The 15,937-nt window shown below is 42.0% G+C and overlaps 1 protein-coding gene across 3 annotated transcripts in view; it reads left to right on the top strand.

Moving 5' to 3' along the window:
• Nucleotides 1-15,937, top strand: part of LOC125524667 (uncharacterized) — a 61,324-nt gene that overhangs the window by 17,558 nt on the left and 27,829 nt on the right. The window lies entirely within an intron of this gene.

The following is a 15,937-nucleotide window of genomic DNA, read 5'->3' as shown; positions in this document are numbered from 1 at the left end:
GCACACAAAAGAAGTGTCATCATCTGCAATATGTCGCAGCCTTAGTAATTCTTCCGTCGAGATAGAATTCTTTGCCAATCTCCATAGCTTTCTGCCAATGTTGTTGTGAAGCTCTTGTATCAGAACAACTCCCCCGATTTTTCAACCAATCCTCTCTCCTCTTTGAATCCACAAGCATATGATAAGTAGAACGAACCAAAAATACCCACGTATTTTATTACCGCCTTTAAGTTTCCTTTTTTGCGTTGATATTACCGCCTTAAGCGCCTGAATAGGTAGCTGGAGCTCATAGCCGCCTGCTCTTGGGCTGGCCCGTGTAAGGCGAGCGATCGCTTCACCGGTCCACTCCCTAGTCGCTTCGAGAGTAGTTTGACTGGTCGCGGTTAATCAGTTGACTGGTCAACTGTTGACTTGAAAAACAAAAAAGAGAAAATAATGGCAAAAAATCGTGAATTCAAAAATGCTCAACAATCATAGATTTTGAAAAATAGTTCATCGATTTTGAAAAAAGTACGTCCATTTTTCTTAAATTCAAAATATAGTTCATCGAATTTGAAAAAAAAAGTCATCAATTTTGAAAAAACATCGAATATGAAAAACAGTTTATCAATTTTGAGAGTAGTTCATCGACTATGAAAATAGTTCATTGAATTTGCAAAAAAGTTCATCAATTTTGAAAAAAGTTTATCCCATTTTGTTCCCTTCTCATCAATTTTGAAAATTGAAACAAGCTTTCAATCAATATCTGCAGGAATTATGAAAAAAGTTTATTGAATTTGAAAAAAATCATCAATTTTGAAAAAAGTTCATTGAATTTGGAAAAAGTTCATCGAATTTGAAAAAAAAAGTTCATTGATTTTGAAAAAAAAATCATCGAATTTGAAAAAAATCATCAACTTTGAGAAAAAACAAATCAAACCTGAAAAAGAGTTCGTCATATTTGGAAAAAAAGTTCATCTTTTTTTAACCCCAAAAAGAAAAAATCTTGATTTTGAAAAAAAAACATGAATTAAAAAACCAAAAAAGAACAAAAGGAAAAAAGAAAAAGAAAAACCAAATAAAACCACACCGGAAAATGACCAGCGAACCGAAAAAAACAACTTTTCGAAGCTTCCCAAAACCGAAGGAACTCCCACGACTGAAGAAGGAAAAAAGAGAAGGGAAGAAGTTATAAATAACTAGTCATTTTATGGCTTAGTGGTTGCGGTCCTTGGTGTAGAAGGAGCAGATCATGAGTCCGAGCTCTCGCCGGCGCACCTTTTTGTGCTAGGTAGAAAAAAGCAGATACATGGGTCGGCCCAGTCATAGTAGAGGGCAGCACGCTGCAGGCGCCGGTTTGCAGAAACAGTAATAACCAAGCGCCAAATAGGGATTACCTACTTAGTGTCAGTGGTGGAGCTATAGTGTTGGGCTCTTGTATCAGAATAACTCTCCTGATTTTCCAACCAATCCTCTCTCCTCCTCTTTGAATCCACGAGCATACGATAAGTAGAATGAACCAAAAATACCCTCATATTTTATTACCGCCTTTAAGTTTTTCTTTTTGCGTTGATATTACTGCCTTTAACTCAACTTAGTGGGGAGCTCTGGTTCGGCGCCTTAAGCACCTGAAAAGGTAGTTGGTGCTTGCGGCTGTCTACTCTTGGGCCGGCCCATGTAAGGTGAGCGGTCGCTTCACCGGTCAACTCCCTAGTCACTTCGAGTGTAGTTTGATTGGTCGAGGTTGACCAGTCTGTTGATTTAAAAAATGAAAAAGGAAAAAGATTGGCAAAATTTTGAAAATCATCGTGATTTCAAAAATGCTCACAGAATTTTATAAAATTCAACAAATTTTAAAAAATATTCTTGAATTTTAAAAAAGTTCATCGAATTTGAAAAATGTTCCTCGATTTTGAAAAATAGTTTATCAAATTTGAAAAGAAAAAACGATTTTTCTTAAATTAGAAATATAGTTCATCGAATTGGGAAAAATCACAATTTTTTAAAAAATTCATTGGATTTGAAAAAAAATTCATTGAATATGGGAAAAAGTTCATAAATTTTGGAAAAAGTTTATCGATTAATAAGACAGTTCATCGAGTTGAAAAAAGTTCATCGAATTTGAAAAAAAAGTTCATCAAATTCAAAATAGTCATCAATTTTGAAAAATATTCATCAAATTTGAAAAAAGTTCATCCATTCTGAAAAAGGTTTATGAAAATAGTACATAGAATTTGAAAAAAATCACCAATTTTGAAAAAAGCTCATCGAATTTGAAAAAGAGTTCACCGTATTTGGAAAAAAGTTCATCATTTTTTTTAAACACCAAAAATAAAACAATCCTTGATTTTGAAGAAAAAACCAAAAAAAGAATGAAAGAAAAAAGAAAAATAAAAACCCAAATAAACCATGCCGGAATATGGCCAGCGAACCGAAAAACTGGTTTGGGAAGCTTCCCGCGACTGAAGAGGGAAATAAAGACAAGGAAAGAAGTTATAAATCACTTGCCGTTCTATGGCTTAGTGATTGCAGTCCTTGGCGTAAAAGTAGCAAATCGTGAGTTCGAGCTCTCGCGGGCGCCCCTTTTTTGAGCTAAGCAGAAAAAAGCAGATACATGGGTCGGCCCAGTCGTAGGAGAGGGGGGTGCTGCAGGCACCGGTTTGCAAAAACTGTAATAACTAGCGTTTGAAGAGCCAAATATGGATTGCCTACTTAGTGTCAGAGAGCAACTAGTTGGTAGCTCTTTCAGCTCTTTGCATCTTTATTTCTCTTTATCATAAAAATACCAAAAATATTATCTTATCATATCTATCAGATCTCACTCTCGTAAGTGACTGTGAAGGGATTGACAACCCCTTTATCACGTTGGCTGTGAGGTTCTTATTTGTTTGTGTAGGTGCATGGGAATCGAGCGTGATCTCCTACTGGATTGATACCTTGGTTCTCAAAAACTGAGGGAAATACTTACGCAACTTTACCGCATCACCCTTTCCTCTTCAAGGGAAAACCAACGCAGTGCTCAAGAGGTAGCAAGAAGGATTTCTGGCGCCGTTGCCAGGGAGATTCGCGCCAAGTCAAGTCAAGATTTGACACCCGACAACGAGCCATTTCTGGCGCCGTTGCCGGGGAGTCTACGCACAAGTCAAGACATACCAAGTACCCATCACAAACTCTTATCCCTCGCATTACATTATTTGCCATTTGCCTCTCGTTTTCCTCTCCCCCACTTCACCCTTGCCGTTTTATTCGCCCTCTCTTTTTTTCTCAGCTTTCTTTCTCCATGTCAGAATCAAAAAGGGTTGGGGGTTCTCTCCCGAGTTTTAGTCCTTTGGACAATCCTTCTATTCTCTCTAAACTCATAAATAATGATGCTATGAAAAGACCTACCGGAGTTATCAATGAGAATCTTTATAATTTTGATGAAGATGATTCCGGAATTTTTCATTATTTACTCGATGAATCTTTGAAAGATGCTTGGGATAGACTATTAAGGATTTGGGCCAGCTATGCGCCCCAATACCAAATTGAAATTTACTTAAAGAGCTTTTATGCTGCCCTACCTTCTTCATTTAAGCATGTCTTAGATTCTATAATTGAAGAAGGTTTTCTTGAAGGGGATGTCGTCGATACTTATGAAAAGATGAAAACCATATTTGGGCACCCCATGAATGAGAAGGTTTAATCTACATCTCTTTTGCTCTCCTACCAAAACGAATCTATCAAAGAGATGAAAGCTAGCTTAGATGCAAATTTCCGTAAAATTCTTAATATTTCTTCTACCATTAACAACCATGTGCTTTATAAAAATAGAAATACTAATGCCATAGATAATAAGTTTGCTCTTTTCTTCCCTAAAACCAAAGATGGCAATACCTAGATCTATCATTGCTTTCATGCCTAGCTAGGGGCGTTAAACGATAGCGCATGTTGGGAGGCAACCCAATTTTATTTTTATTCCTTGATTTTTCCTCCTTTTTAGTAATAAATAATTTATCTAGCCTCTATTTTGGTTGTGTTTTTGTGTTTAATTAGTGTTTGTGCCAAGTAGAACCGTTGGGAAGACTTGGGGAAAGTCCTTTTGATCTTGCTGTAAAAAACAGAAACTTTAGCGCTCACGAGAATTGCTTCCATTTTTATTTGGAGAGTGCTATTTAGTTAATTATTTTTGCAGATTATTAATAGATAAATTCCTCACGTCCCGAAATTTATTTTAGAATTTTTGGGGTTCCAGAAGTTTGCGTTAGCTACAGATTACTACAGACTGTTCTGTTTTTGACAGATTCTGTTATTCGTGTGTTGTTTACTTATTTTCATGAATCTATGGCTAGTAAAAGAGTGTATAAACCATAGAGAATTTGGAATACAGTAGGTTTAACACCAATATAAATCAAGAATTAGTTCATTACAGTACCTTGAGGTGGTGTTTTGTTTTCTTTCGCTAACGGAGCTCACGAGATTTTCTGTTAAGTTTTGTGTTGTGAAGTTTTCAAGTTTTGGGTAAAGATTTGATGGATTATGGAACAAGGAGTGGCAAGAGCATAATATTGGGGATTCCCATGGCACCCCAATATAATCCAAGGACACCAAAAAGCCAAAGCTTGGGGATGCCCCGGAAGGCATCCCCTCTTTCGTCTTGGTCCATCGGTAACTTTACTTGGAGCTATATTTTTATTCACCACATGATATGTGTTTTTCTTGGAGCGTCTTGTATAATTTGAGTCTTTGCTTTTTAGTTTACCACAATCATCCTTGCTGTACACACCTTTTGAGAGAGAAACACATGATTTGGAATTTATTAGAATACTCTATGTGCTTCACTTATATCTTTTGAGCTATATAGTTTTTGCTCTAGTACTTCACATACATCTTTTAGAGCACGGTGGTGGATTTGTTTTATAGAAATTATTGTTCTCTCATGCTTCACTTATATTATTTTGAGAGTCCTACAAAACAGCATGGTAATTTGCTTTAATTGTGAAATGAGTCCTAATATGCTAGGTATTCAAGATTAGTAAAAACTTTCCTATGAGTGTGTTGAATACTAAGAGAAGTTTGATGCTTGATAATTGTTTTGAGATATGGAGGTAGTGATATTAAAGTTGTGCTTGTTGAGTAGTTGTGAATTTGAGAAATACTTGTGTTGAAGTTTGCAAGTCCTATAGCATGCACGTATGGTAAACGTTGTGTAACAAATTTCAAACATGAGGTGTTCTTTGATTGTCCTCCTTATGAGTGGCGGTCGGGGACGAGCGATGGTCTTTTCCTACCAATCTATCCCCCTAGGAGCATGCGCGTAGTGCTTGGTTTTTGATGACTTGTAGATTTTTGCAATAAGTATGTGAGTTCTTTATGACTAATGTTGAGTCCATGGATTATACACACTCTTAACCTTCCATTATTGCTAGCCTCTTAGGTACCGTGCATTGCCCTTTCTCACCTTGAGAGTTGGTGCAAACTTCTCCGGTGCATCCAAACCCCATGATACGATATGCTCTATCACACATAAGCCTCCTTATATCTTCCTCAAAACAGCCACCATACATACCTATTATGGCATTTCCATAGCCATTCCGAGATATATTGCCATGCAACTTTCCACCGTTCCGTTTATCATGACACGTTCATCATTGTCATATTGCCTTGCATGATCATGTAGTTGACATCGTATTTGTGGCAAAGCCACCATGCATATTATTTCATACATGTCACTCTTGATTCATTGCCCATCCCGGTACACCGCCGGAGGCATTCATATAGAGTCATACCTTGTTCTAGTATCGAGTTGTAATCATTGAGTTGTAAACGAATAGAAGTGTGATGATCATCATTCATAGAGCATTGTCCCAAAAAAGAGAAAGGCCAAAAGAAAAAAAGGCCCAAAAAAGAAAAAAAAAGGGCAATGCTACTATATTCTTTTCATACTTGTGCTTCAAAGTAGCACCATGATTTTTATGATAGATAGTCTCTTGTTTTGTCACTTTCATATACTAGTGGGAATTTTTCGTTATAGAACTTGGCTTGTATATTCCAATAATGGGCATCCTCAAATGCCCTAGGTCTTCGTGAGCAAGCAAATTGGATGCACACCCACTTAGTTTCTTTTGTTGCGCTTTCATACATTTATAGCTCTAGTGCATCCGTTGCATGGCAATCCCTACTCCTCACATTAACATCAATTGATGGGCATCTCCTTTTCTTTTGTCTTCTCCACATAAACCCATCATTATATTCTATTCCACCCATAGTTCTATATCCATGGCTCATGCTCATGTATTGCGTGAAAGTTGAAAAAAAGTTTGAGATTACTAAAGTATGAAACAATTACTTGGCTTGTCATCGGGGTTGTGCATGATGAGAGCATTCTTGTGTGACGAAAATGGAGCATGACCAAACTATATGATTTTGTAGGGATGAAATTTCTTTGGCCATGTTATTTTGAGAAGACATAATTGCTTAGTTAGTATGATTGAAGTATTATTACTTTTATGTCAACATTAAACTTTTATCTTGAATCTTTCGGATCTGAATATTCATACCACAATTAAGAGGGTTACATTGAAAATTATGCCAACTAGCATTCCACATCAAAATTCTGTTTTTATCATTTAACTACTCGAGGACGAGCAGGAATTAAGCTTAGGGATGCTTGATACGTCTCCAACGTATCTATAATTTTTTATTGTTCCATGCTATGTTATATTCTATTTTAGATGTTTATTGGGCTTTATTATACACTTTTATATTATTTTTGGGACTCATGTTATATTCTGTTTTAGATGTTTATTGGGCTTTATTATACACTTTTATATTATTTTTGGGACTAACCTATTAACCGGAGGCCCAGCCCAAATTGCTGTTTTTTTGCCTATTTCGGTGTTTCGAAGGAAAAGGATATCAAACAGAGTCCAAACGGAATGAAACCTTCAGGAACGTGATTTTTGGAACAAACGTGATCCAGAGAACTTGGAGTCTACGTAAAGCAATCAACGAGGAAGGCACGAGGCAGGGGGCGCGCCCACCTCCCCCAGGCGCGCCCTCCACCCTCGTGGGCCCCTCGTTGCTCCACCGACGTACTTCTTCCTCCTATATATACCCATATACCCTGGAAACATCAAATACAGAGCCAAAAACCTATTTCCACCGCCGCAACATTCTGTACCCGTGAGATCCCATCTTGGGGCCTTTTCCGGCGCTCCGCCGGAGGGGGCATTGATCACGGAGGGCTTCTACATCAACACCATAGCCTCTCCGATGATGTGTGAGTAGTTTACATCAGACCTTCGGGTCCATAGTTATTATATAGGTGGCTTCTTCTCTCTCTTTGGATCTCAATACAAAGTTCTCCTCGATCTTCTTGGAGATCTATTCGATGTAATCTTCTTTTGCGGTGTGTTTGTCGAGATCCGATGAATTGTGGGTTTATGATCAAGTTTATCTATGAAGAATATTTGAATCACCTCGGAATTCTTTTATGTATGATTGGTTATCTTTGCAAGTCTCTTCGAATTATCTTGTTTGGTTTGGCCTACTAGGTTGATCTTTCTTGCAATGGGAGAAGTGCTTAGCTTTGGGTTCAATCTTACGGTGTCCTTTCCCAGTGACAGTAGGGCAGCAAGGCACGTATTGTATTGTTGCCATCGAGGATAAAAAGATGGGGTTTATATCATATTGCATGAGTTTATCCCTCTACATCATGTCATCTTACTTAAAGCATTACTCTGTTCTTATGAACTTAATACTCTAGATGCATGCTGGATAGCGGTCGATGTGTGGAGTAATAGTAGTAGATGCAGAATTGTTTCGGTCTACTTGTCTCAGACGTGATGCCTATATACATGATCATACCTAGATATTCTCATAACTATGCTCAATTCTATCAATTGCTCGACAGTAATTCGTTTACCCACCGTGATACTTATGCTCTTGAGAGAAGCCACTAGTGAAACCTATGGCCCCGGGGTCTATCTTCCATCATATTAATCTTCCAACACTTAGCTATTTCTATTGCTTCTTATTTTACTTTGCATCTTTATTTCTCTTTATCATAAAAATACCAAAAATATTATCTTATCATATCTATCAGATCTCACTCTCGTAAGTGACCGTGAAGGGATTGACAACCCCTTTATCGCGTTGGTTGCGAGGTTCTTATTTGTTTGTGTAGGTGTGTGGGACTCGAGTGTGATCTCCTACTGGATTGATACCCTAGTTCTCAAAAACTGAGGGAAATACTTACGCTACTTTACTGCATCACCCTTTACTCTTCAAGGGAAAACCAACGCAGTGCTCAAGAGGTAGCAGGGCGTTCCGGTTTATCTGAGCCGAGGTGCCACAAGTTTTTTAATGAAAGACCTCGGTGAAGCTGCTTATATATTGGGCATCAAGATCAATAGAGATATATCAAGATGCTTAATAGGACTTTCACAAAGCACATACCTTGACAAAGTTTTGAAGAAGTTCAAAATGGATCAGTCAAAGAAAGGGTTCTTTCCTATGTTGCAAGGTGTGAAATTGAGTCAGACTCAATGCCCGACCACTGCAGAAGATAGAGAGAAAATGAAAGTCATTCCCTATGCCTCAGCCATAGGTTCTATCATGTATGCTATGTTGTGTACGAGACCTGATGTGTGCCTTGCCATAAGTATGGCAGGGAGGTACCAAAGTAATCCAGGAGTGGATCACTAGACATCGGTCAAGAACATCCTAAAGTACCTAGAAAGGACCAAGGATATGTTTCTCATTTATGGAGGTGACAAAGAGCTCGTCGTAAATGGTTACGTTGATGCGAGCTTTGGCACTGATTCGGATGACTCTAAGTCACAAACCGGATACGTATTTATTTTGAATGGTGGAGCTGTCAATTGGTGCAGTTCCAAGCAGAGCGTCGTGGCGGGATCTACGTGTGAAGCGGAGTACATAGCTACTTCGGAAGCAGCAAATGAAGGAGTTCATATCCGATCTAGGTGTAATACTGTTGGGGAATGTTGCATGGGAAACAAAAAAATTCTACGCTCACCAATATCCAATCTAGGAGATGACCATCTAGGAGAGGAGAGATTGGATCTACATACCCTTCTAGATCGCTAAGCGGAAGCGTTAAGAACCGCGGTTGATGTAGTCGAACGTCTTCGCTATCCAATCACGATTCGTCTCGCGAACTCCCGATCCAAGTGCCGAACGGACGGCACCTCCGTGTTCAACACATGTAAGGCTTGATGACGCCTTCACCTCCTTGACCCAGCGAGCGATGGTCAGTAGTAGCTCGAGTCCTCCGGCAGCACGACGGCATGGTGGCGATATCTCAGCAGAGCTTCGCTAAGCACTACGGAGAGGAAGAGGGATGCGAGGGAGAGGAGAAGCAGCGCTGTGGCGTGGAGATGTGCTCTTGGGGTGCAGCTGCCCTCTCTCTACCTCTCTATATATAGGGGAAGGGAGGAGGGGCGGCGCCCCTAGGGTTTCCCCTAGGGGGTGGGCAGATGGGATCTCCCCTAGGGTGACTTGCCCCCCAAGCCGGGAGGTGGGAAGCCATAGGGGGGCGCCCCCCAACCCTCCTGGTTATGTGAGATGGGGGTGAGGGGGCGCTCAGACCCTTAGTGGGCTGGTTTGCCCCCTCCCCTTGTCCCATGGGTCCCCCCAACACTTACCAGGGGCCCCCGAAACCCCTTTCGGTGACATTGGTCATCACCCGGTACCCCCGGAATAATTCCAGACTCCAATGCCCTTCGTCCAATATATCAACCTTCACCTCCGGACCATTCCGGAGATCCTTGTCACATCCAGATCTCATCTGGGACTCCGAAAAAACTTCGGGAACCACCATAATGACTCAACTATACTTATATCGTCACCAAACGTTAAGTGTGTAGACCTGCGGGTTCGAGAACTATGCAGATATGACTGAGACACCTCTATGGTCAATAACCAATAGCGGGACCTGGATGCCCATATTGGTTCCCACATATTCTACGAAGATCTTATCGGTCGAACCTCGATGTCAAGGATTCAGCTAATCCCGTATGTAGTTCCCTTTGTCTATCGGTATGTTACTTTCCCGAGATTCGATCATCGGTATCTCCATACCTAGTTCAATCTCGTTACCGGCAAGTCTCTTTACTCGTTCAGTAATACAAGATCCCATGACTAACTCATTGGTCACACTGCTTGCAAGCTTATTGTGATGTTGTATTACCGAATGGGCCATGATACCTCTCCATCATACGGAGTGACAAATCCCAGTCTTGATCCATTACAACTCAACAGACACCCTCGGAGATACCTGTAGAGCACCTTTATAGTCACCCAGTTACTTTGTGATGTTCGGTACACACAAGGCACTCCTTCGATGTCAGTGAGTTGCATGATCTCATGGTCATAGGAACATATACTTGACATGCAAAAAAACGATAGCAATAAACTTGATATGATCATATGCTACATTCATAGTTTGGGCCTTGTCCATCACATCATTCTCCTAATGATGTGATCCCATTATCAAATGACAACTCATGTCTATGACTAGGAAACCATAGCCATCTTTGATCAACAAGCTAGTCCGGTAGAGGCTCCCTAGGGACATGTTGTTGTCTATGTACCCACACATGTATTTGAGTTTCCGATCAATACAATTGTAGCATGGATAATAAATGATTATCATGAACAAGGAAATATAATAATAACCACTTTATTATTGCCTCTAGGGCATATTTCCAACAAATACCTAGTGCATCGGGTCCAATGAAAATCTTTTGTGACAATACTGGAGCAATTTCCTTAGAGAAGGAATCCAGATTTCACAAAATAACCAAACACATCAAGAGACGCTTCAACTCCATCTGTGATCAAGTCAAGGAGGGAGACATAGAGATTTGCAAAATACATACGGATCTGAACGTAGCAGACCCGTTAACTAAGTCTCTCCCACGAGCAAAACATGATCGGCACCAAGTCTCCATGGGTGTTAGAATCATTACAATGTAATCTATATTATTGGCTGTCGTGCAAATGGGAGACTGGAAGAAATATACCCTAGAGGCAATAATAAAGTTGTTATTTTATATTTCCTTATACGTGATAAATTTTTATTGTTCATCCTAGAATTGTATTGATCGAAAACCTAAATACATGTGTGAATACATAAACAAACAATGTGTCCCTAGTGAGCCTCTACTTGACTAGCTCGTTTATCAAAGATGGTTAACGATTCCTAACCATGGACATGAGTTGTCATTTGATAACGAGATCACATCATTCATGACGGACAAGACCCATCCATTAGCTTGGAATATTGATCGTTCAGTATTATTGCTATTGCTTTCTTCATGTCAAATACATATTCCTTCGACTATGAGATTATGCAACTCCCGGATACCGGCGGAATGCCTTGTGTGCTATCAAACGTCACAACGTAACTGGGTGATTATAAAGATGCTCTACAAGTATCTCCGAAGGTGTTTGTTGATTTGGCATAGATCGAGATTAGGATTTGTCACTCCGAATATCGGAGAGATATCTCTGGGCCCTCTCGGTAATACACATCATAAGAAGCCTTGCAAGCAAAGTGACTAATGAGTTAGTTGTAGGATGATGTATTATGGAACAAGTAAAGTGACTTGCCGGTAATGAGATTGAACTAGGTATGAAGATACCGACAATCGAATCTCGGGCAAGTAACATACCGATGGACAAAGGGAATAACATATGTTGTCATGACGGTTCGACCGATAAAGATCTTCGTAGAATATGTAGGAGCCAATATGAGCATCCATGTTCCGCTATTAGTTGTTGACCGGAGAGGTGTCTCGGTCATGTCTACATAGTTTTCGAACCCGTAGGGTCTGCACGCTTAAAGTTCGATGACGATATAGTATTATATGAGTTATGTGATTTGGTGACCGTATGTTGTTCGGAGTCCCAGGTGAGATCACGAACATGACGAGGAGTCTTGAAATGGTCGAGAGGTAAAGATTGATATATAGGATGATAGTATTCGGACACCGGAAGTGTTCCGGAGTGTATCAGGTATTTATCGGAGTACCGGAGGGGTTACCGGAACCCCGGGGAGAATATATGGGCCATATGGGCCAAGAGAGGGGAGCACACCAGCCCACAACGGGTGGCGCGCCCCCCCTATGGCAGGAGGCCGAATTGGGAGAAGGAAAAAGGCAGTTCACCCCCCCCTTCCTTTCTCTCTTCCCCCTTCCCTTTCTTCTCCGGTGAAATAAGGAAAGGAGGACGCCACTGTTTTTTTCACACACATATGTAATCATTTTCTAAGGATGAAAATAGTAATAAAGCCACTAGTTCTTGTATATCGTTCTTCCTTTTTCTTTATCCTAAAGTCTATGGCAGGTGGCCCCTCCTTTAACGTCTCTTTTCCAAAGAGCCGTCCTCATATTTGGTGGGTGTGGTTACTGTTTCAAATCAGATAGAAGAAGAGGAAGACAGGGGAGGGACGAGAGAAGGTCCATCATGGGAGCCCGCTCATCCAAGGTTTGCTGCGGCCGGAATCGCCGGCGTCGAGATGCCCGGCGGCGAGGGCAAGGATCCAGGGTCGCCACGCGCAGAGGAGCAGGTTCCTTCCTACCCCGACCCCCTCCTCCCCAGCCCCCTGCCGCCGTACCAAATCCGGCCCGCAGCTGTGTGCCGAGGTCAAATCCCTCCGTCTATAACCTCAGATTCGCCTCTAGCTTTCACGAATTTTGTGGTTACGGTGACTATCATGTACTGAGAGGTTTGAATCGCAACAGAGATTTGCCAAAATAGCAGGATGCCCAGGGGATTATTCCTGTGTTCTGCGTGGGGGCGCGGTTGTGTGTTAGGCACCAAAATCCCCATTGTTAATCCACATGTTCATTTTCGTCTATAGGAGATTTAGATTTTTTTCTTGTTCAAATCAGGCATAGGTAGATGCGCCTACTATGTAGTCAATCGATTTGGGTATTTTTTGGTTTTTCAGTCTTCGTGCTGAATTTTTTGATATATTATACGTTTTTTCCGACATCGTATGCAAAAGTTATAGCCGTTTTACATTTTCCCTACACTTTTTGCAAAACATGTCCAAATTTAAATTTTCAAATTTTCCTAACTAGTAGATGTAGTAATATAACTACCTCTTGAAGGATTTTATTTTTTGAAGTTTTTAACATATTCTTTTGATTTTTTCAAAACTAAAATGGCGATACACGGGGGGGGGGGGGGGGGGTAGAGTTTGAAAATTGCCCTATAGTGCCGGTTTGTATCTTCAACCGGGACTATAGGTTAAGACTCTATAGTGCCGGTTGGTGACGCAAACCGGTACTATAGGTTAGACCTTTAGTACCGGTTTGTGTCACAAACCGTCACTAAAGGGGCTCGTGGGGCCCTGGCCTGACGCCAGCCTGCCACCACCCCTTTAGTACCGGTTCGTGGCACGAACCAGTACTAAAGGTTCATTACGAACCGGCACTAATGCATAGCCATTTGAACCGGCACTATTGATCACATTAGTGCCGGTTTTTTTACAAACCGGCACTAATGTGCTGCACGTTTGACCCTTTTTCTACTAGTGCTAACGATCATATTTCATCCCTCCAAACCCTTCCTCTGTGTTTTCTTATTTCTTGGATCCGTCGAAATGAACTTAGTGTTTAGCGTGCCATGCTTCTAGATCCATCTAAAAGGGTAAATGTACCTTTACTAAGTGTTTTGTGTTTTTGTGCGAGAAAACTTTCAATCTATTTATCTTCAATCATGCCAGTACAACGAACACCAGAAATAATAAAAATTACATCCAGATCCATAGACCACCTAGCGACGAGTGCAAGCACTAATGTGACCCGAAGGCGCGTCGCCGTCATAGCCCCTCCCTTGCTAGAGCCGGGCAAAACTTCTTGTAGTAGACAGTTAGAATGTCGTCTGGCTAAGGCCCCATATGACCAGCGCAGCAGAACAGTAACCGCTGCCATGAAGAGTAGCTTAGATCGCAAAGATCCAACCGGAAGAACGCAAACGTAGACGAACTACGATTAGATCCGAGCAAATCCATCAAAGGCAGATCCGCCGGAGACAGACCTCGACATGCCCACCGACGGTGCTAGATACACCACCATGACGGGGGCTAGGCAGGAAGAATCTTATTCCATCTTCAAGTAGCCGCCGCCGTCTCGTCTTTTTTTACGGAACACAAACCTTAATTAAACTCAAAAGCAATTATGAAAACGGAGCCTTCCCGCCGGCACGCCGACATGGCTCTAAGGCCTCTGGAGACGAGGCGAACTGGCGGCGGCGCCCCGGCGGGAGGCAAAGGAACCCTATACCTTTACCTTTACTCAATGTTTAGATGTGAAATTTTAGTTCTGGTAGAATAGTTTAGATTCAGTTGGAATTGCAACTGTACTGCCTTGTCAACACGTAGGTACGAGTCCGAGAGTCCATCGACGAAGTAGCTATCTCATGAGGTGGTGTACCTGGATACCTAGTCGGCACGTAGGTTCAAGTCCGAGAGTCCATCGACGCGGATAGAAATATTATTATACTCCCTCGGTCCGTAGTATAAGACGTATATCTAATTCGGATTTGCTAAAACTCATTTGAATGAGAAATAGATTGGTCTCATTCACTTTTCCAACCGTCGGATCCAGCCGCGCAGCGATTCGTGTTTGTCAACGTGGAGAGCTTCGTAGCGACGTGTGTGCGTCGTTCGGCTCGCGACCCGGCTCCCTTTTTTTTATTTATTGTTGGTTTTTTTTCTTTGAAGTTGCAACCGCCCCGACCCGAGCGCAATCGCAACTTAGCACACCCAAGCGCAATTGCAAGACATATAACGTAACCGCAACCGGGGGTCGGGACAGAGGGCTGTCAGCATCGATGGGATCGGTTCCATTTTTTTTGTTCAGGAGTTTTTTTTGTAGTTGCAACCGCCCCAACCCAAGCGCAATTGCAAGTCAGCACACCCAAGCGCAATTGCAAGACATATAACGTCACCGCAACCAGGGGTCGGGGAAGGGGATTGTCGGCGTCGATGAGATCGGTTCCATTTTTTTATTTGTTGGTTTTTTTTCTTTGTAGTTGCAACCGCCCCGACCCGAGTGCAATCGCAACTTAGCACACCCAAGTGCAATTGCAAGACGTATAACGTGAATGCAATTGGGGATCAGGGCGAAAGGCTGTGGGCGCCGATGAAATCGGTTCCATTTTTTCTTTTGTTTGGGATTCTTTTTTGTTTCTAGTTGCAACCGCCCCAACCCAAGCGCAATCGCAAGTCAACACACCCAAGCGTAATCGGGGGTCGGGGCGGAGGGCTGTCGGCGCCGATGAAATCGGTTACGTTTTTCTTTTTCTTTAGGGTTCTTTTTGTTTGTTGTTGCAACCGCACCAACCCGAGCGCAATCGCAACTCAACACACCCAAGCGCAACCGGGGGTCGGGGCGGAGGGCTGTCGGCGCCGATGAAATTGGTTCCATTTCTTTTACTTATTTTTTGGTTTTTTTATTGTAGTTGGAACTGCCCCAACCCAAGCGCAATCGCAACCCAGCACACCCAAGCGCAACCGGGGGTCGGGGCGGAGGGCTGTCGGCGCCGATGAAATCGGTTCCATTTTTCTTTTTGTTTAGGGTTCTTTTTGTTTGTTGTTGCAACCGCACCAACCCGAGCGCAATCGCAACTTAACACACCCAAGAGCAATTGCAAGACATATAACGTGACCGCAACCGGTGGTCGGGGCGGGGAGGGCTGTCGGCGCTGATGAAATCGGTTCCATTTTTTCTTTTGATTGGGGTTCTTTTTGTTTGTTTTTGCAACCACCCCAACCCGAGCACAATCGCAACTCAACACACCCAAGCGCAACCGGGGGTCGGGGCGGAGGGCTGTCGGCGCCGATGAAATTGGTTCCATTTCTTTTACTTATTTTAAGGTTTTTTTATTGTAGTTGGAACTACCCCAACCCAAGCGCAATCGCGACCCAGCACGCCCAAGCGCAACC

Source organism: Triticum urartu, chromosome 7A, assembly GCF_056163025.1.
Source record: "Triticum urartu cultivar PI428250 chromosome 7A, HENAU_Tu73, whole genome shotgun sequence".
NCBI lineage: Eukaryota > Viridiplantae > Streptophyta > Magnoliopsida > Poales > Poaceae > Triticum > Triticum urartu.
This window is presented reverse-complemented; position numbering and strand designations above follow the sequence as displayed.